This window comes from Camarhynchus parvulus, chromosome 20 (assembly GCF_901933205.1).
Source record: "Camarhynchus parvulus chromosome 20, STF_HiC, whole genome shotgun sequence".
NCBI lineage: Eukaryota > Metazoa > Chordata > Aves > Passeriformes > Thraupidae > Camarhynchus > Camarhynchus parvulus.
Genome location: NC_044590.1, coordinates 12,861,356 through 12,881,773, shown reverse-complemented (window position 1 = coordinate 12,881,773; position 20,418 = coordinate 12,861,356). Strand labels below are relative to the sequence as shown.

At 51.1% G+C, this 20,418-nt stretch overlaps 1 protein-coding gene across 2 annotated transcripts in view; it reads right to left on the bottom strand.

The window, feature by feature from the left end:
* The window catches only part of RALY (RALY heterogeneous nuclear ribonucleoprotein), a 152,350-nt gene extending 140,617 nt beyond the window's left edge, over positions 1-11,733 (bottom strand). The window contains exon 1 of one of the 2 annotated variants that reach the window (XM_030963149.1): positions 11,625-11,733. The gene's annotated coding sequence lies outside the window, so the exon portion shown is untranslated. The remainder of the gene's footprint in view (positions 1-11,624) is intronic. The other variant, XM_030963150.1, reaches the window with a different exon arrangement.
* Positions 11,734-20,418: the final 8,685 nt, after the last annotated feature.

Below are 20,418 nucleotides of genomic sequence, written 5' to 3'. Positions count from 1 at the left end.
CTGTCAGCACCTGCAGACAACTCCTCCTCTGCTGAATCCTCCTTTCTTGCAGATGCTGCTCATTTTCAGAGGAGGAGGTGACAGCTGGAGTCCTTCTTTCAGTTCAGATGTTTCCTGGTAAGACTTGTGGAGCAGGCAGAACAATTTGAACACTGAAATATCTTCCACCCTGCACTGGGTTGCATAAGGACATCCACACATCCATCTTCATCTGCTCTGATCCCCCTTGGCCACTGCTCCAATCGTGGTGGCTTCCAAGGTCATCTCAGCTCAGGAAAAGTAATGTGGGCAGCAGAGCCACTTCCCTCTTCTGATTTAAATGAACCTCAGGCCCTCTGTTTATCTGTTTTTAATGGATGTTCAAGGAGCTGCTTTCAAGTTTTCCCTCCAATGAAGCCCCTTCTGTGAAAGTTCCTGTCCACAGAACCCCAGGACTGAAGACAGAAGAAACTCCCAACATGTCCAAACCAGCCAGACTGGCTCAGCTGTCCTGTCCCCTGGGCTGGGATCAGACTGAGGAGATCAGAGGACCTGCTGAGTGGCAGATCAGCAGAACTGTGTCCTTCATCCCTGCTGGCTTCACCCCAGTGGAGCATCTCCCACAAGAACACACACACCTGGATCTGAGGCTGTGTCCATGAGCAAGGGGAGATTCTCAGCTGCTCTACAAGGTGTTAGATCAGGTCCCTAACCTGCTCCTGGGCATGACAGGTTGCCTGTTCCCAACTCATTCTCTCCTCCACCACTGCCAGAGTCAGAAGAGGTCAAGGAATCCCAGAGCAGGAGTGGCTGGGGGGAGCAGAGGGGAGGGAGAGGCATTTGCATGGGAAGAAATACAGCAAGAGCAACACGGGCTGCAGAGATTAGGGAACAGGCTTTTCAGTGGGAGCAGAGCAAAAGGCAGCTGCTGGAAGCAGGGCAGGGAAGCATTTAGCATTTCCAGCTGCAAGGCTAATCTGCTATGACACTGAACCCAGCCTGGATACGCAGCCCCGACAAATCTTTCATCAATAAAGCTCATTGTCACAAACCTGGAGCACACCAGGAAGGCAGCAAACTTCACCTGCACACACAGCCCCTGGGGGGGCTTCCCTGAGGACATTTCTCATGGAGGCAGCATGTGAATTTTGTGATCCTCCCTCGCTGGCTGCAGCGAGGAAACGCTGTCAAGTTGAGTCTTCGTAAAGAAGCAACTCCACATCTGACCTACATAGAGTGCACAGATGTGAGTAGCCTCGCACAGCACGCCACAGATTATTTTTTTTTTTAATGCAGAAAAAAATTAAACACCACCTGCTTTGCCTGGGAACGTGCAGGAACAAAAGGCAGCTGTGCACAGGAGTGCTGCACCAGGATTCAGATGGGAACTCAGGAGCAGCACGTCCATCTTTTTTGTTTAAATACATTTCACAGGATTGAAAGTGTTCAAGGCCGGGCTGGACAGGGATTGGAGCAAGCTGGGATAGTGGAAGGTGTCCCTGTCCATGGCAGGGGGTGGAAAGAGATGATCTAATGAACTAATGATAATTAAGGTCCATCCAAACCACTGCCAGATTCTATGATTTCCAAGACTGGGACACAGCTTTTGTTCCCAGAACTGGCAGCCCTGTAACCTTGGGCAGGAGTGTGAAGGATTGACATCCATCCCCCAGGGATCCTCACAGGATCATTAATGGCACCAGCACAGGGACAGAGCCCTGGGGCTGCTGAATCAGGGCACAGCCACAGCACTGCTGCAAAACCTCTTCACCTGAGATGAGCTGCACACTCCTGCAGCACCCAGGTGACCTGGCTAAGTCCAAGTCCATTAGGAGAGGTTGGGGTCAGGCTCTTCTCTCAGGGAACAAGCAAGAGGAGGAAACAGCCTGAAGCTGTGCCAGGGGAAGTTTAGATTGGATATCAGGGAAAATATCTTTGCTAAAGAGTGGTCAGGCATCAGGGCAGGCTGCCCAGGGAAGGGGCACAGTCACTGGAAGTGTTCAAAAACCATGTGGATGTGGTACCTGGGGACATGGGTTAGTGGCAAACACAGTGCTGGGTTAACAGTTACAGTCCATGCTCTTAGAGGTCTTTTCCAACCTCAGTGATTCTCCAACTTCAGGTGTCTGTTACCTCCCAGAGCTTAACCCTGTAAGAAAATCAGTTGATGCAGCAATAGGAAACAGGTGCTGAGGGCAGACTGGCCAAGGAGGCTGCTCAGAGCAGGGCCAGCTCCTCAACCCAACACCAAGCCTGGCAAAAATGGCAGCTATGAGTGAAATCCCACATGCCAGGCATTCCCCAGAGTCCAGTCCCTCTGAGAAAATCAGCTGTGACAGGGCAAAGCTCCAGGCAGATCAGCTGTGACAGGGCAAAGCCCCAGGCATGGGGTGGCAATGGGCAGGAGCAGCAGCCTGGGCTGGGACACCGGCCCCTGGCTGGGGCTGGGTAGGGACCTGCAGGGTCTGGGGGAGGCCAGAGCAGCACAGGAACGCCACAGAGAGGAGCTGGGAGCTGGCCCTGGCTGTGCTCCCAGCCCTGCTGCTGCTGCCCAAGGTCAGCCCATGTCACATGCCCTCCTACCTGCTTTATATTTAGAGCATCAAGGCCAGAGCTTCATTTACCACCCTGCTGCAAGGGCAAATGGCAGCACTGGCTACCAATCCTACAGAGTGCTCAGATCTGGTTAAATTTTGTTTTGGGTGTGGGAGCAAAAAGCAACTCTGGAGGGTGGGAAGCCTTATCAATACCTCCTGGTTGTCTTTATTCCCACTAGGTAACTTTGAGCAAGCAAAATTTGAGGGATGAACAAGAATTCATGGAAGTGACAGCACCAAGCCTGCCAGAGCTCAAGGGAGACTTGGACAATGCTCTCAGGCACAGAGTGAGATAGCTGGAGTGTCCAGGAGTTGGACTCAATCCTTGTTGGTCCCTTCCAGTTCAGACTATTTCAAAATTCTAATAAAATAAATTAATTGGTTTGCATCCATTTTATCAGCTGGTCTATTTGCTGGAGATTCCTCTTGCTCGGGACTGTGACACTCAGAGTAAAAGAACAAGTTAACAAGCTTCAGGGTAAGGAAAAAAATAATAAAATCCAAACTTACTGCCTGATTTAACCTGGAAATTTATAAAGCAGTCACTGGCAGCACAAGTCTGGCTCCCTGCACCTCAGCAGCATCAGCCTGTTTGGTACTAACAGGGAAAACAATTCCAGCATGGGCTGAGGGCACCTACTTCCAAAATCACTTTATTTTAACAAAAACTCAGTGGATGTAAAGGCTGTTTGCCATCACTGCACAAAGCTTTCTCTCTCACATCACTGTCACATTACTGCAGGTTGTGGAAATGCTCAGGAATGCTCCCCTCCTGTTACAACCCAGGAAAGAATTTAAAATTCACTGTATTTATAAGATTGCTGGGCTGCTTTGCCCAACTCCATTTTGCCCCAGGATATGGCACCTACCCAGCCTGAGCAGCCTGTTAAAGTGGTTCATCCTCTTTTTGGGGACTTGGAGAGAAAAGGCTTTGTGTAAACATGCAATATTTACTCCCCAGCACACTGTAGTTTGGCAGCCCAGCTGTGCAGACTTGGGGCAAGCCATAAATTACTCACATCACTGAGTGGGTAAAAACCTGACTCACTGAGCCAGAATCCCCTGCACCAATGCCTCACAACAAAGTACAAAACGTAGATGTTTATGCTACATAGAAGGCTAAAATCTATTAACTCTGAGGTCACACTGCTTTCCCCTCCTCTTGCAAACATGAGGGGTTGAAAAGGCAGAGAGCATCAGCACACAGAAGGGGATGGGGATATGGAATCTGCAAACTGAGCTGCAGGAGGAGATTGCAATGAGATGACCCTTAAGGTCCCTTCCAACCCAAACCAGTCTGTGACTGTGATATGATAAATGATGATAAAAGCAATGAATGCAGACACCAGCCTGGATCACAAACCCACACAGGGCTCAGGCTGCTGCACCCCCTTCACTGAGCCCAACTCCCTCAGCCCAAGCCCTCCAGGACCTCCTCTCACCAGGATTTTGGGACACGCACCAGGAATTAGGGGGATTGTGCATGTAAATAACCGGCTCCCTTCCAGCTCTGCCTGGGAGAGAGGCTGGTGTGACCTGGTACCAATTAAATGTTAACAACACCAGAAAAAACTGTGTCTGCATAAAGGAGCACCAGAAACCTGCTCCAAATGATTGATTAAACCTTCCTGCCTGTTCAGCTGTAGCTCTGGGCTTTTCCATGCTGAATTAACCACCTCTGCTGTCTGCTGCCTGTTTGACACAGAATAAATGTTCTGCTGTTAGCCAGTACTTTTTTTTTCCCCCGGATCTCAGCACTCAAATGGCAAAGGAAGAGATCCAAAAGTTGCTTTTCCAAACTTCCCTGCCAGCAGCTGCCAGTGTCAGGCATCACCTCACCTCTGCACCCCATTGTCTGAACAGCATCACCCCATGGAGCCCCCCAGCCCTTCCCTAGGGAGCAGCAAGGAGAAAGATCCCACTGCTGCAACAAGGGCAGAAAAAGGCATTTTTAAACAGGATCCCACTCCCCATCCAGAACACGGCCTCGAAATTAGGTTGCACTTTGGCTTTTATCTTCCCTGGAATCCCTGCTGCTTTGCAGGCTGGGCTGGAAGATGAATCCAGGAGAACTGGGCAAAAACACGGGAGCAGCTGATTTATACTTTGGCTGAAAGAGCTTTAATTCTCCCAGCCCATAGACACAGCCCATTCATTTGGGGGGGAAAAGGTAATTTAAAATATCTTTCCTAATGTCTGCTGGCAGAACAAAGATGAAGGACTGTAAGAGATGATCAATGTTTAAGGCCATCTTCAAAGCCATTTGGGGAGCTGCTGAAGATAAACAAGCAATTGGGGCCCAGGAGCCAAACTAAAAGCTGAGAGAGAAATTGCTTTTTTCCAAGGCAAACAGAAGGCAAGGAATGGCTCAGTTCAGAGAGGCTGTGCTCTCCCCCTTGTAATACGAGCAGGGCAAGAGACCAAATTTAATTTCTTCCTCACAACATGTTTAATTAAATCATCTAAGCCCTCCCCGCCTTTCTCCTGCCACGAGGTGTGGCTGTGCTCACAGGAGGCATCGGCAAGCTCGGCATTATTCCCATGGCCTCCCTGGAAATGCTGTTAATGCTGCAGTCAAATGGCTGGGGAGACCAGCTGCAGGGAAGCACTGGAAAACATCTCCTCATGAACAGGAAAACACCCAAACCCCACCTGGGATGTGCAGAATTCCCTGCACAGCTCTCCTGCCAGGGGAAATTCCCAAGGGCTGTTTTCTCCTCACCGCCACCTGTGCCCTGAGGGTGCCACCAGAGGGGCAGGATGGACACTGGCTGCAGGGCCTGTGTGAGCCGCACCAAGGATTTTTCATCTTAAAATGGAATTTCAGAGCCAGTTCCTTGACTTTGGACACAGGGAATGGCTTCCCACTGCCAGAGGGCAGGGATGGATGGGATATTGGGAATTAGGAATTGTTCCCTGTGATGATGCTGAGGCCCTGGCACAGGGTGCCCAGAGAAGCTGTGGCTGCCCTGGATCCCTGGAAGTGTCCAAAGCCAGGTTGGACAGGGCTTGGAGAACCCTGGGATGGTGGCAGGTGTCCCTGCCTTCCCTCCCTGGATGGGCTTTAAGGTCCCTTCCAACCCAAACCATCCTGGGATTCTCTCAGAGTCATCCCAGAGACAGGTGAGGTTTTATTGGCCTGTTGAAATGTGTGAACATAAGAGCTGCACTCTTTGGAGCAGAAGTTAAAAAACTATAAATAAAAACAGTAAGTTTAAATTACCAGACGAGCTCAAGAGGATTTCTGCAGCGCTTACAGCTTTTACCAACTCCAGAAGGAGCTTCAGGAGCTGTAAGAGCTCCAAGCACTGCAGATTGTTGCAGCACCAACAAAAATTCCTGTTTTACAGCAGGCACAGCCCCAGGGACAGGAACCAGGAGCTGCTGAGCCACCAAACCCCTCCAGTGCTGCCCCTCAGCAGGAACACAGCTCAGGCCAGGCAGCACCACCAGCTCTGCAAGGGCTGTCCCACAGCAAACACCGAGATTTTTGCTAGATCTGAAAAGAACAATTCTGTTTGAGCACCAGCCACCTGCAGTTTTCTACACAGGGGCCACACGCTGGGCCAGAAGAGTCACCTTGAGGCCCTGGCAAGGGGAGGATGTCACTGGAGGGCAGGTGACAGGCAGCCATGGGCACTGAGGGCACTGACACAGCACAGCTGCCCTGGGCAGAGCTGGCACAGCCAGGGCTCCCCACTCCCTTCCAAAGGAACTTCCCTCACTAATGCTCCCAAGACAGTTTTCCAAAAGAAAGTTTGCTAAAGACAGAAGGGCAGCACAAGATTTAGACTAATGAAGATATCAAGAGCTTTGCTGGGGGAGACCTGCAACCACCTCCTCTGTCCACCTGTGACCTTTGCCAGCCCATCCTGAACTCAGGAATTCACACATTAAAATGAACACCAATGGTTCCACAATCAGTGTCCGCGGCCACCTTCTCCTCAGCACCTTCTCTTGCAGAAATTCTCCTGTAAAGTGCCAGCAGGCAGAGCACCAGGGGAAGGATGTTGTCCCTCCAAGTGAGGTGGGACACAGCACGAACGGAGCTGCAGTGCCTCAGATTTTCCTCCTGCTCACACTTTTAACCTGGCCATTCTTATTCTGCCTGCAGTAGCAAGCTGAAAATGAGTTCACATTCATTCCCAGCGCGGCTGTATTTGTTGAAATGTAAGCTGCTTGCAAAAGCATCATCAGATAAAGCCCTGGCACTTCTCAGCTCCTTTTGTTTGGTACCATCTCCACACGGAGGTGATGCTGCAGATACCACCAGGGAGTCACTGAATTCACACAGACAGCCCAGAAGTGCCCATCTATTTACCTTACTCTTGGTAGAAATAAACCCTGGCAACCTGGCATTGTGTTTTCTATTTTAAACCAGATCTTCAGGAGCAAATTAAAAAAAAAAAAAAACAAAAAAAATAACGCAAAAAAGCCAGTTGTGCAACATCACTGACAAAGTCTGTGGCTGTTTAGTAAAGGAAATAGTCTGCTGCAGGTGCAGGGATGCTCCTGGAACAGAGCTCAGCATCCTGCTGGGCAGCTCGGGCACCAGAGGGGAAGGAAAAACCCAGAAGCCCTGAAATCAACGGAGGACCTTCCCTGCAAAGGCCAAGTCTTGCCTCAGATCACCAGCACCACTTGCTCTACACATTTGCAACACATTCTCAAGGCTTGCCTTAAAAAAAATAATCAAATATTGGGATTCTGAGGTGCCAGGGTGAGAAGTGCAGGAGGCAGCTGCAGCTCAGAGGTGCCCCTGGAGAGGCTCCAGCCAGTGCCACATCCCTTGGTGCTGGGCAGCCCTGGCCAGCAGGACAAGCAGCATTGTTTGGGGGTTACACAAGAGCCAAAAGGATGACTCAGGCTGCCCTTATAGCCCCTCCCTGGGATCCAGAGCCAGGGCTGAGGAATCTGCTGCTCCCAGGGACAGGGGGCTCCAGGGACACCTCCTGCCCAGGTGAGACAGCCCCTGCACTGCTCCTGCAGCCAGAGCTGTTTGCAGGCACATTTTCAGTCAAAACCTACTCTCGTTTCATTTAAGGACAAGCACTCATTACAACACTCCCAGGATTTCACCTCTCTCTAACAAGGAGCATCTCGCTGGGAGCTCCCAGCACTCCAGATTGCAGGCAGCAGACTCTTCCACATCCGTGCTCCAGCATCATCTGTTACATCCTGCACAATATTCCCCCAGCCCGGGCTCCACAGGAGCAGCTCCTCTGCTTGCCCACAGCCTGGCAACACCAGGATGCTCCTTCTGATTGTTTCAGGCTGCAAAAGCCCCAAGAAAAGCTTTGGATTCACTGTGCGCAAGCAGACTGGCCTCTGGGAAAGGAAACAGCCTTGGCTTTGGTATTTCCAGCATCTCAAATACTAAACTAGACACAGACAGATGTTAATTCTGCAGAATACCCATCTAAGTCAATCCCTGCCCGGTATCACCTCAATTCTGCCTTTTCTAATGCACCTACAGTTAATTTTCTATTGGAGCTGGAGCTGGCAGACACCTGACCCTCTCATTAAATACACACTTTCAGGTGAGACCCCCCAGGAACTATTACACACTGGAATTAAACAGGTACACCAGGACTGGTGGTAAAAATAAAAATAGCCCCAGCTCTGGGCACGCCGGGGAAGGCAGCAGCCTTCTGTGCACAACAGCAAAATCAACTTAATCACAAATGACAACTTCTGAAAGCCTTTACTTTGGATTCATCCTTGGCATTTTTCTAGGCCAGCTTGAAAACAAAAGCTTTGTCTTCTTAAAATGCAATTGCCTGAGGCACCTCTAAAAAAAGTGACATAACTCAGGTTTGAAAAATGCCTCCTGGGTTTCAGATCCTCCTAAGAGCCTCTTTACTATTCAGCTTGATTCAGATTACCCAGATCAGCATGAACTCTGCAGATTTAGCCCCAGCTACCAGCACAGGTATAAAATGCACACATTTAGGATTATTTTTTTAAACTATATGATTAAAGCTCTACAGTTATGAAAAAAGAACTAGTTATTGATCTGAATGGTTGCTCCCTTCCTTTTCTCCAGCAGGTTTATAAACACTCTCTGATGACAGTTTATTCTGAATTTCACTCTGCTCAGTTTATTCCAGATTTTTTTTTCCCCAGCCTGTTTTTCTTGCTGGGTATTTTCAACCTTTCCATCACAAACCTCAAGCTGTGAGAAGAATGAGCAACTTGTTTTGGAATCACAATTTGAGCCTAAAATTTGATTCTTGTTTCTTCTCCCCAGCATAAACCTTTTTTATTTCAGTAATTTTACGAGCAGTAACTCTGCTTCTGCAAATCCAGGAGCACAGCCCTGTGCCAGTAACTTCATGGGAGGGGGCAAGGAAGGAAAAGCTGCAATCTTCTGAGACAGACACAGCTACTTCCAGCGCCTACAATTAACACCTTGGATAAATCCACAGTACCTTTAGCATATCACAGTTGTAAACCCATAGGCTGTTTTCTTTGAGCACATACAAATTTACTGCTAGGTCTGAAAACTCCTTATGCAGCCACCAGTGAAGAACTTAAATCAAAAGGAGTTTTGTTGCTTTTACTGAACGATTTGGGACACAGAGAGCTGTAAGCTGTCTTGGTGATGGGAACACGTTAGAGTCTTTTTCTGAATGATCAAGTCCCATCACTTACTCCACATAAACTGTTCTCTGTCAAGAGCTTTAATCCTCTCTTTTCAATCCCTAAATAAAACATCCTCCCCAAACTCACTGTCTATTATCAGCCATTTCTAAAGAAAGTGGTTCTTAGGAGACACACCTCTTTCTGCTTTGCCGTTCTCCTGAAATCCATCTCCAACATCAGTCTGACAGAAGTGAAACAGTAGCAATCTTCCCCAGCTCAGAGAGCTGGAGGAGTGTCTGAACACCCTCCCCTCTCGAAGGAAGCTTTCACACGCGGCCAAAACCACAGAAAGGCTTCCAGGAACGGCAGCAATAAACCTTGTGACAAGCTGTCAGCCAGAGCAGGCAGCCCAGGAAGGTCTGGGTCACACATCTGAGGTTCTGCTCGTGGCACCGCTCCTCAGCTCCCATCCCTGCATCCCGGAGCTCACCTGGAAGCCAGGCTCCCTCCCTGTCCTTAAGAACAACACAGAGAGCCCAAATCCCAACAAACTGCAGAATAAAGGACAGGGCAAAATGAGCATCCCGGAGCTCACTTGGAAGCCAGGCTCCTTCCCTGTCCTTTAGAACAATGCAAAGAGCCTAAATCCCAACAAACAGCAGAATACAGGGGAAAATGAGCATCCTGGAGCTCACTTGGAAGCCAGGCTCCCTCCCTGTCCTTTACAAGAATGCAAACAGCCCATATCCCAACAAACAGCAGAATAAAGGACAGGGCAAAGGGAAAGCGCCACCTCGCACTTCACTGCTGAAGGGAGACCCAGAGCGGAGGCACCTGTGGGAGAGCTCAGTCCTCCTCCCGCAGCAGGGACAGTCCGGAGAGGCCGGGACACAGCCCAGCCCTGCTGGCCTGATGACACAGCCAAGGAAAACAGGTTCAGCCGGGGCGCTGAGGTCCAGGGCCAATGCCAAGGGCTGGGGCTGGCCCTGCCAGCTCGGGGAGGGCGGCAGCAGGGTCCGACCTGCGCTGCCACTGCCGTCCCTCCCTGCCCAGCCAGGGCTGGCACCGGCCATCGGCCACCACACGGATTTACTGCTGGGGGAAGGACAGCAGGTTCCTCAGTAGGAAATAAAAGGGTCTTTTCTCCTGGCCCTGAAAGTCGGCCCAAGCCAGCCGTGATGCCACTGAGTTCAGTCTCCTCAAGAGCTGGAGCAGCCACTGCACTGAGGGCAGGCCCCCGAGCCACACAGCACGGGCTGGTTCCCGGCCCTTCCCCGTGCCAAAACCACGGGAGAAATACACTCAGAAGTGGTGGAGTCACCATCCCTGGAGGCATTTAAAAAAAGTGTAGAAGTGGCACTTGGGGACATAGTTTAGTGGTGGGCTTGGCAGTGCTGGACTCGATCTTAGCGGGCTTTTCCAACCTAAGTAATTCTGGGATTCTGTGGTAAAACACTGCAGTACAACTGCGATGGGCTGTTCCTGCAGATGGGCTCTTGCTCTTCGGGAACAAGAAGAGCAGTGAGAAAACAATCAGAAAACAAAGGTGCACATCCAGCCCACCGTCCATCCCGGCAGTTTGTGTCTCTGCTGTCCAAAGGGAATCAGCTGCCAGACACCCTGCCAAAGGCACGGCCAGATCTGACTGTTTCATACTCACCAAAGCTGCTCTGGAGTAAGAGCCGGAGTTTCATACATCACCTCAAATCAACAGAATCATTAAGGTTGAAAAAGACCTCAAAAAACATCAGGTTCCAACCCCCGGCCGAGTCGCCCTGTGCCAACTAAAACCATACGGCCAAGTGTCACATCTGCTCATTTTTAACATTCCAAAGGATGGTGACTCCACCACTTCCCTGAGGAGCCTGCTCCCAAATACAACTCCCGACAGACACCAGCAGCCCCGACATAATCGCGACAGAGGAGCTCCGGCGGTGCCGGCACCTTGCGCTGGAGCCCGCAGAGCTCCGCACGGACCCGCGGGGAGCGGCGCGGGTCAGCGCCGCTCGGGCTCCATATTCCGCCGGTTTTCTCGCTACGAAGCCGCTCCCGGCCGCCCGAGGCCCCGCTGGCAGAGCAGCCGAGCATCTCCGGTTTGCAGAAGGCACGAAGTACCCCGCGACCGTGCGGTCACACCGCGGACATCCCTGCCAAGCGCCCGGGACCCGCGCAGGGCTCAGCCCCGGAGCCATCGCCACCCCGGCGGGGTCGGACCCACCCGGCAGCCGCTTCCAGGCGCGGCACTCCCCCATCCCGTAAAATGGGGAAAACGTGCATCAGGGGCGGAAAAACCTAACCACACACAAGAAAACCGATGGGGAAAGTGAAGATTGAAAAGGAAAAAAATATATATATACAAAGCAGCATTAAGTCACTGTGCAAGGGGACCCAGCACGGACCGCACGCTCCGGCTGGCGGGAGCGGCTCCCCGCAGCAGCCGGGGAAAAGGGCGGCAGCACTCACCGGGCAGTCGGTGCCGGGCAGGTCGGTGCCGTGCGGACGCAGGGCCCGGCCCGTCCCGCCTCGCCCGCGGGAGCCGCCGGCTCAGTGCCGCGCACCGCCCCGCGCCGCGGCTCCTTCCCGCCGACCGTACCACGGCTCCCAGCCGGGGGGGACCCACACGCCGCGGAGAGCACACCCCTCTGCCCACCGCCCGCTCTCGCTGCTGCCGCGGCGCAGCCTCTACCGATCCGCCCTCACGGGGCTGTGCCGGGCAGGGCCGCTCCGCCGGGGCACGGCCCGGGGCAGCGCCGCTCGCCGCGCACCGCCCGCTCCCTCCCGCTCCGCTGCCCGCGCGGTGGAAGAGTCCAGAGCGGGGCGGGCGCGGGCGGGGCCGGGCGCGCGGGGCTGCTCCGGGCGCGGGTCCCCGTGAGGGAGCGGCGGGTCCCGGTGAGGGAGCGGCCCCGGCGGGATTCGGCTGCACTCCGGGCTCTCGGTGTCCGCGGTCCCGGCCCCGCAGCGCGGCCCTGGAGCTGCAGAGCAGCCGCTCCCAACGGCACCGCTCGCTCTTTGCCTACACCCGGTTCACCGGAGCCGCAGCCGAAGTTCGCACCCGCCGAGCGCGCAGCGGAGCCGCGGGTCCAGCGCGGAGCTCCGGCCCCGCCGCTCTTCCCCAGAGCCTCTCGGTATAACAGCGCGATGCTCAGCTCGGCTGCTCCATTCTGTGTCCTCCTGCTCTTGGCACTCACCGGGAAGAAAGCGGTTCCCCTGGGAAAATGATGTTTCCTGACCGAAATTAGCGTCCGGCATTTCGCCGCTGTCTAAAGGCGTGGAAGGCCGGGCTGAGCGCCCCGGCGCTAGAGGGACCGGCACAGGCGGAGCTGTGCAGGGACAGCATCGCTTGGAGGTGGCACACAGGTTCCACGGCTCACGGCAGCGGGGTTCGGCTGACATCAATGCAAATCATTTCATGCAGCTGCTCTCAACAGCATGCTAGGGAAGGGCAAGAGCTCACCAGCAGGAGCGAGCCATCAGAGAGGCATAAATCACAATCGCCGTCAAGTCCAACCATTAGCCCAGCGCTGCCAAGCCCACCACTAACCCATGTCCCCAAGTGCCACATCTTCACAGCTTTTAAACCCCCCTGGGCAGCTGTGCCAGGGCTGGATAACAATTTCAGTGAAGAAATTTATTCCTGGTACATGCCTGGAATAGTGCAACAGCACAAATCAATCAAGGCAAATCCCCCACAAGTTTTCCCCCCTGATCCCAACAGTATTATAGAGGTATTTAAGTGATCAGTTACACAAAACTACCTGACACAGTGCTGGTTGCTGTTGGGACTGGTGGGAGTGTTGAGGTGCTCAGAAGGTACCTCTGAAGGCTGGGTAAAGACCCCTCAGTGAAGGTGAAGTCTCCTGTCAACATCAAGATGTCTCTGGCTGTGAGCTGGAGGCAAGAACTTGGTACCTACCAACCCAAATGAGAGCAATTAACTGGCTTTTTCAGCTTAATTTTTCTTGAGCAACTCGTGGCTGACAGAGGGCAGGGATTAGATTGGATATCAGGAAGAAATTGTTCCCTGGCAGGGTGGGCAGGCCCTGGCACAGGGTGCCCAGAGCAGCTGGGGCTGCCCCTGGATCCCTGGCAGTGCCCAAGGCCAGGCTGGACAGGGCTTGGAGCAGCCTGGGACAGTGGAAGGTGTCCCTGCCATGCAGGGGGTGGGATGAGATGGCCTTTAAGGTCTCTTCCAACCCAACCCATTATTCCATGATATCCCTTCTAAACTTCAGTTTTTCACCTGCACCATGTTCTTTCCCTTGGCAGGGCTGAAAGCCACATCAGCTTCCTGGCGGAATGCACTGTTTTCCCATGAAATCCCAATTCCCCAGTCTGACACAGGATGTTGCTGTCCCTCTCTCCTCGAAGAACAATGTCCTCTTTGGGTTTGGCTTTCCATGATAAATCCCCCCTGAGAGTGAGATCACAGAGGGCATCACAGCAGGGCTGTGATCAGGGCACCAAAGTACCTGTTCTGGCCATGGCATCTCCTGCTTTCCTTCCAAATTCTAATTCCCTTGGAGCTACACAACAACATTTCAGAATCATTTAGTGATATTTTCCCAGGGCTGGAACATTCAGAGCTTTCACCAAAATTCTCCACCCACCAAAGCCCCAAGAATGTCTATAAACTTGAGCAACAGCAGGTGCTTCTCTTATTAGTCCAAAATTAAGTTTTAATCAAGCCCTGATTTCTTTAGAGCCCTATTTATTATTGCTTAACAATCACTTGAGAGTCTATGGGTGGGAAGCAATACAAAAGCATCTTTCATTATTCATTAAGGACAAGCGATGCAGGGCTTTTGGAAGGGAATAGAAAGTACACAGGCTTTTCTGCATTTAAAACAATTATTTCTTATTAATAACCCTGCAGAAAGGTGCCCCGTGGAGATGTGCAGTTTGGGTGTTTTGAAGTTCAGTCTCTTGATCACAAAAAGAGTTTTTCTTCCCCTGTGACATTCCTCAGCAGAGATCCTGGGAAATGTTTTGTCATTTTTATTTTAAAAAAATATTTAAGTGATTATTTTTCAGGGGTGTCCCCCTCCTGGGATGGATAATAATGTAGTGGTGATTGTGGAGATCAAGACGTGATTTCTGTGAGAGTCTGTCAGGAGAATAAAAAAGCTGCAGCAGGTTTGGGAAGAGGATTGGGGAGCCACAAGATTCCAGGGGAGCTCAGGTTGGAAGTGACATTGAGGGTCTCATTTTGAGGGTGCATTTCTCAGGTCATTGCTGTGGCTATTAGGGCATGGCCCATCAAAGACCCCTGAGGGGTCTTGCCCCTTGTAACTGCCACCCAGGTGGAGCCCAACCCATCCCTAATCTCCCTGGAGCCCAGGGCTCATCCAGCCCTTACAAAGCCACCTGCACTGGGAGGTGCTCACTTGGTATGCCAGGAGGAGACCACACCAAGGCGCAGGGCTGCTGTGGGTTTCCATGTGAGGAACCACAGAAGATGCTCCTTACCAGCCTTATCCCAGGGAGAAGTGGACAGGGACCTCCAGCCTGCAGAGCTGAGGATCTGCTGATCCAAGTCCCTTGGTCTGCCCTGAGCAGTCACACGCTGCTCTGAGGCTGAGGAACCACAGAGCAATTGTGCTGAGGTCCCACTGGTGAGGAGGAGCTCCAGGGCATGGCCAAGCTCCTCTGGCTGTGCCTTCCCTAAGGATCTATCCTTCCAGTCCTGAATGGGTGTCCTTGAGGCTGTAAACTGGGAAATTCAGAAGGCTCTTGTCACCATCAAATTTTCTGGAAAAATCTCTTTGCCCAGGATTTTGTTCCTGGGAAGCTGAGAAGCCTCGGAGAAAAAGGAAAACAATAATTATCTGATTTGCTTCTCCTGTGTTTTGCTGCTTTGGAATGTGTTTGGACATTGTTTACCAACAGGTGGTTGTTTCATTAGATTCATGTGAATTGTTTTGACTTAATGGCCAATCAGGGCCAAGCTGTGTCTAGGCTCTAGAAGGAGTCACGAGTTTTCATTAGTATCTTTTAGCCTTCTGTCTGTATCCTTTCTATATTCTTTAGTATAGTTTAGCATAGTATTCTTTTATATAATATAGCATTATAAAGTAATAAATTAGCCTTCTGAGAACATGGAGTCAGATGCATCATTCCTTCCTTTGTCTGGGAGCCCTGAAAATACAACAGGCCCTGCAAGAAGCCAGCACGGGGCTGTGCACAGGCAGAGTGCCATCACCAGAGAAGGAGGCACAGGGAGCCCACAGAGCATCCATGTGGTGGGGAGCTGTTCCCAGAGTCCCACTGCCAGCAGAGTCTGGCTGTGCCTCAGATTCCCTCAGTTTGTCCCCTGCCTGCCACCTCCTGTCTCTGCCTCCCTGCTTGGAGAAACAGGACAAGCCACACTAGAGGTGATGTCTGTGGGGACTTGGGGCCATGTAGGGCCTGGAGGTGCCAGCCCAGCTGGAAAGGGGAGAATGTGGGGTCCTGCCAGGCTGGGAGAGCCTGGAGGGGCCATCTGGGGATTGCTGAGGTCACTTGGTTTGTCCAGCTGGGACAGAGAAGGCTGAGCTCAGACCTCATCAGGGGCTGCAGCTCCTCCCGAGGGCAGCTCTGATCTCTGCTCTGTGACCGTAGCAGGGAACAACTGGAGCTGTGCCAGGCAGGGTCAGGCTGGATACCAGGGAAAGGCTCTTCCCCAGAGGTGCTGGCACTGCCCAGGCTCCCCAGGGAATGGGCATGGCCCCGAGGCTGCCAGAGCTCCAGGAGCTGCCAGGGATGCCCAGGGTGGGGCTGTTGGGGGTTCTGGGCAGGGCTGGGGCTGCCCTGGGTGATCCTGGGGGTCCCTCCCAGCTCAGGACATTCTGTGACTCTGTGATCCCCTGGGAGCAGGGCTGAGGGCAGAGCCCCTTCTTGGGGAGCTCCCTGGGGCCATGGTGCAGCTCCCAGAGCTCCTCTGAGGCGGTGCTGCCTGCTGAAACATCCCAAAGAAAGTGAGTCTGTGGTGTTGTAAGGTCTGCGGGATGAGGTGAGATGAGAATTTGACTCCAAATTCTCAGAACGCTGATATATCAATCATATCATATCATCATATCATATCATCATTATATTATATTATAGAAAGGATACCTCAGAAGGCTAAACAAGAATGATAATGAAAGCTCATTACTGACTCCTCAGGGTCCAACACAGCTGATGGTGATTGGTCATTAATTAAAAACAATTCACATGGAACCAATCAAAGAAGCACCTGTTGGTGAACGACCTCCAAACCACATTCCCAAACAATCAAATAATTATTGTTTTCATTCTTTTCTGAAGCCTCTCAGCTTCCCCCAAAAAAAAAAACAAAAAACAAAACCCTAGCAAAGAGATTTTTCAGAAAATATCAGAGTAACATGAGTCCACCTGTGGGATCCTTCCCTGGCTCCTCATTGGATAGTGGGACCCTAGAAAATGACAGGTCCTTTTAATTCTTTTTATTGGCATGTTTGTCCTAGACACTGTGTGTGGCTGGATCCTTCAGACATTTAACTCCCTCACCCTTCCCATCACCCTGTTTTCAATCTTCCACATTTGATTTTTGTGCTGGAAGATAGAGAAATACCAGTGGGTTTCTTTCCTCATTTTTTTTCTCTGTTTTTAATGAATTTTTCATTTTGTTTCACTCATACAGAAAGAATAACAATGAAGGAACAGTGTCAACATAGAAAGAATTTGCACCAAAGTCACACCACGGCCAATCTGCAGCAGCAATAATAGATTCTGTGAATCCCACTGAAGGGAATCATAAGTGGAAGGGGTGGGGAGTGCAAATGAAAGGCTCTGAACTAATTTGTGCTTTCCACACCACAAAGCCCCATTCTAAGGAGCTGTTTAAAGAACAAGCAAAAAAAATAAAATAAAAAAGAGCACTCTGCCAGAGTAGATTTCTAATAGGAGAGGAGCAAGAAATACCCAGGTGCTTTGTGATGTTTAGAAAAATAAGTTGCCTGAAAAGGCAGCTTTCTCCATGTCCTGGGAGATGACCAGGATGCAGCCAGGGGCTGGGATCACATCTGGGCTGAGCAGGCATTGGAGTTGGGCTGGATTTGCTGTCGTGCCAGGCTCTGCTCTGCAGTGGCTGCCCCTGTAATGGCTCAGCTTCCCAGGCTGAGCCAGGTTCTCCTTTTATATTTGTTGTTCTTTCCAGGAGGTGTTAACACCAATTTATGGGCTCAGTGGGATGACAGAGCCGGGTGAGCAGCGCTGACCTTGGAACTCACCTCTCTCAGATTTCTTTTTCCACGCCATCTCAAAGTCAGTCTAAAAGCAATAAAAGGATGTTGGAAGGGGGGAGCTGGAGCTCATCCACTTGATGTTAAAGGAGGGAAAACTCAGTGAACATGATCTCAAAAAGCAGGTGCCTTGCAGGTGGCTGTGTCCATACTGTTGTTGTCTCAGGAAGGGCTGCACATCTCCCATCAGGCTCCTGCCCACAGGAACTCCTGCCAAGGAGTCACAGAATGATGGATCAGAAAATCCTCAGCTGGAAGGAGCCCCCAGGATCATCCAGGACACCCAACAATCCCACCTTGTGCATGAAAGTGTTGTCCAAATGCTCCTGGAGCTCTGGCAGCCTTGGGGTTGTACCCCCTGCCCTGTGTATATCCTTTTCTTCCAGGATCTGCACACTACATGCAGCTGAAAACGTGCTGAAAACAAAACCTATGCTTATTTTCTTACATTTTTCTTACTATTACATTGCGGAAATCAAAGATTTGCTGCTAAGCACTCCCTCCACCTTACAGGATGTGCAGCAGCTCACAGGCCCTGAATGGGAGGCAGCACAAAGAGGATTCTCTCAGAAAAGGCAGAAGAACAATTAATGTGTTGGGGAAGAGGGATCAAATAAAGACTATTACTTCCAAAGATCATTAAAAAGAAACCAATTTGCCTGAAGTGTGGTGGTTAAACAGCACTGGCACAGGTTGTCCAGAGAAGCTGTGGCTGCCCCTGCATCCCTGGAAGTTTCCAAGGCCAGGTTGGAGAGGGCTTGGAGCAGTCTGGGATAGTGGAAGGTGGGGTTGGAATGAGCTGATATTTTGGTCTCTTACAACACAAGACATTGCATAATTTTATGAGTTTCTTCCTCAAAACAACGCTTTGTCTGCCAAGGTACTTTTTGGCCCAGAAATGCTGCCCAGCTCCAGCAGTGACATCATGAGTTACCCAGTGAAGGTGACTGCTTTGAGTGAGTGTCCCCAGGGAGAGGAGCAGGGACACTGATCACACAGGGCCACACCTGCCCAGGTAGCTCCTTGTCCCTTGGTTGTTGTTCCTGGCCACAAGCACCAAGAAATCTGCCACTGTCTGGGCATCAGCAGCATTTCCCAGATCGACTTTGCTCTGCTTGGTTCAAGTGCCTGACAAATGAAGGAAGCACGAGAACGATAAAGACTAAATCTTATCTTAATAGCCTTTCATTATTAACTGTCTCCAGATTTATGTGTCACTGGAGGAGGGACGGAGGGAGGGAGCCAGGCACCACTGGGGTGAGCCCAGGCAAGTTCCTGCCTTTTCCCAGCTGTGGGATTTCCATCAATCAGGTCTGGCTCTGTGGTTGGTTTTTTAAACACCTACACTGCCTGTAGGGAAACTGTCCATGTGCTGCTCCCACTATCTGATGGCTCTTCAGGTCCTTCTCCTCTTGGACCCCCTGGGATGGCAGTCCTGTGGAGAGGCACAGGCAGGGACCAGCTCCTCATCCCAGGCTGCTCCAGGGAAAAGGGAGAAATGGGGGCTGTCCCAGCTGGAAAAGAACACTGAGGAGCAGGATCATCCAATTCCCCACCAGGATGCTTCCCACTGCCTTTGCCATGCTCCAGGAGCGGGATGTGGATGTGCTCCAACAATGCTTTTATTTCACAGCACCTTCCTGCCTTCCTGTGCTGCCAGACAGACACCTGCCTGGTGAAACCTGGTGTGCCAAAGGATTTCTCACCTGGGAAAGCTGACAAAGCCCTGCTCACTGGCAGCTCCTGTGGGTGTGCATTGACAAATGGATCCAGCCCCATGGGAGCTGCTGGGAGTGGGGACGGACCAACCTTCACCTGAACAGGGAGGAGAAACGTGAGGAGGGGTCTGACAGCAGGGACAGGGTGCTACAGCTGAGCCTAGCACTCCTGCCTGGCTGCCAGAGCCTCTGCTGATGGCAGGAGATCAGCAGCAGAACCAAAAAAATTCAGAGTGGCTTGGGAAACTCAGATCAATCCTTTTGCAAACCCAGCCAGTGCCTCCCAAACCATGTGGTATTTCTGCCCGCTGGAAGCGTGGGATCGTTTCTTAGGCACATCTTAATTTGTGTGTCCTTTAGCACTTTTCCCTAAAAAGCCCCAAAAGGAGAGTTTCTGCTGCAGTTGCCATCCAGGAGTTCCCATTCTTAGCTAGAGCACATCCACTTCCCTGAGACCTGCTGTCATTAGGTGCCCAGGCAGAAATCCCACAGAAATGCTTTAATTAAAATGGACATTAAGAGCTCACTCATTCAAGCCAAAGAACATTAGGAGGAATTTAAATGAAGAGATTTTTAAATCTGTGACATTTGTTCTAATGAGAAAACACTTTCTAATCCTAAGTGTCTCCTAATTCAAAACAGATTGGAAAGACTGCAAGTGAAAACAATTTTTTTTTCCTCCCAAAAACACGTCCTGTAATTAGTAGACCTAACTGGCAAATACCATTTGTCTTTTCCATACAGCTTCCACATCAGCTGGGAAGCAGGAGGTGACAAACAGCCTAGGAATGCACCCACAGGTGTCTGTATTTTATGTTAGGACAGGTAACAGAACTCATGGAAATTTCCACATCAATCCCAGCATCTGGGGGTGGGGGGAAAATGGTATGGAGGATGCAGGATGCTCCTGATCCATCCTAATGAAAGGGATATTGCTGCAGCCAGGGCTGGATGCTGAGGAGGGGCAGGGAAGCAATCTGTTTGCAACAGAGGAAAAATATCCTGTGATTTGCCAGAGTGGGACTATTTTTGTCTGGAAACACTGAGATAATGAAATGTGAAATAACAGCAGACAGGAAAGTGTGAAGCCTCAAATGAGAGTAACTTGGGGATGCAGCAAACCCTTTCAGGGGGGGTTAGACAGGTGTTAGAGAGGTGAAATACAATCCCTCCTCCTTTGTGTTAATCATGGAAGAGTTGGCAGGAGAACTGAAGGGTCTTTAATTTTTTGTGTGTTTCACAAATAAAAGTCCCACACAGTAGAAGGTGACACGTCTTGCTCCTCCTTCAATTGTCTTTTAT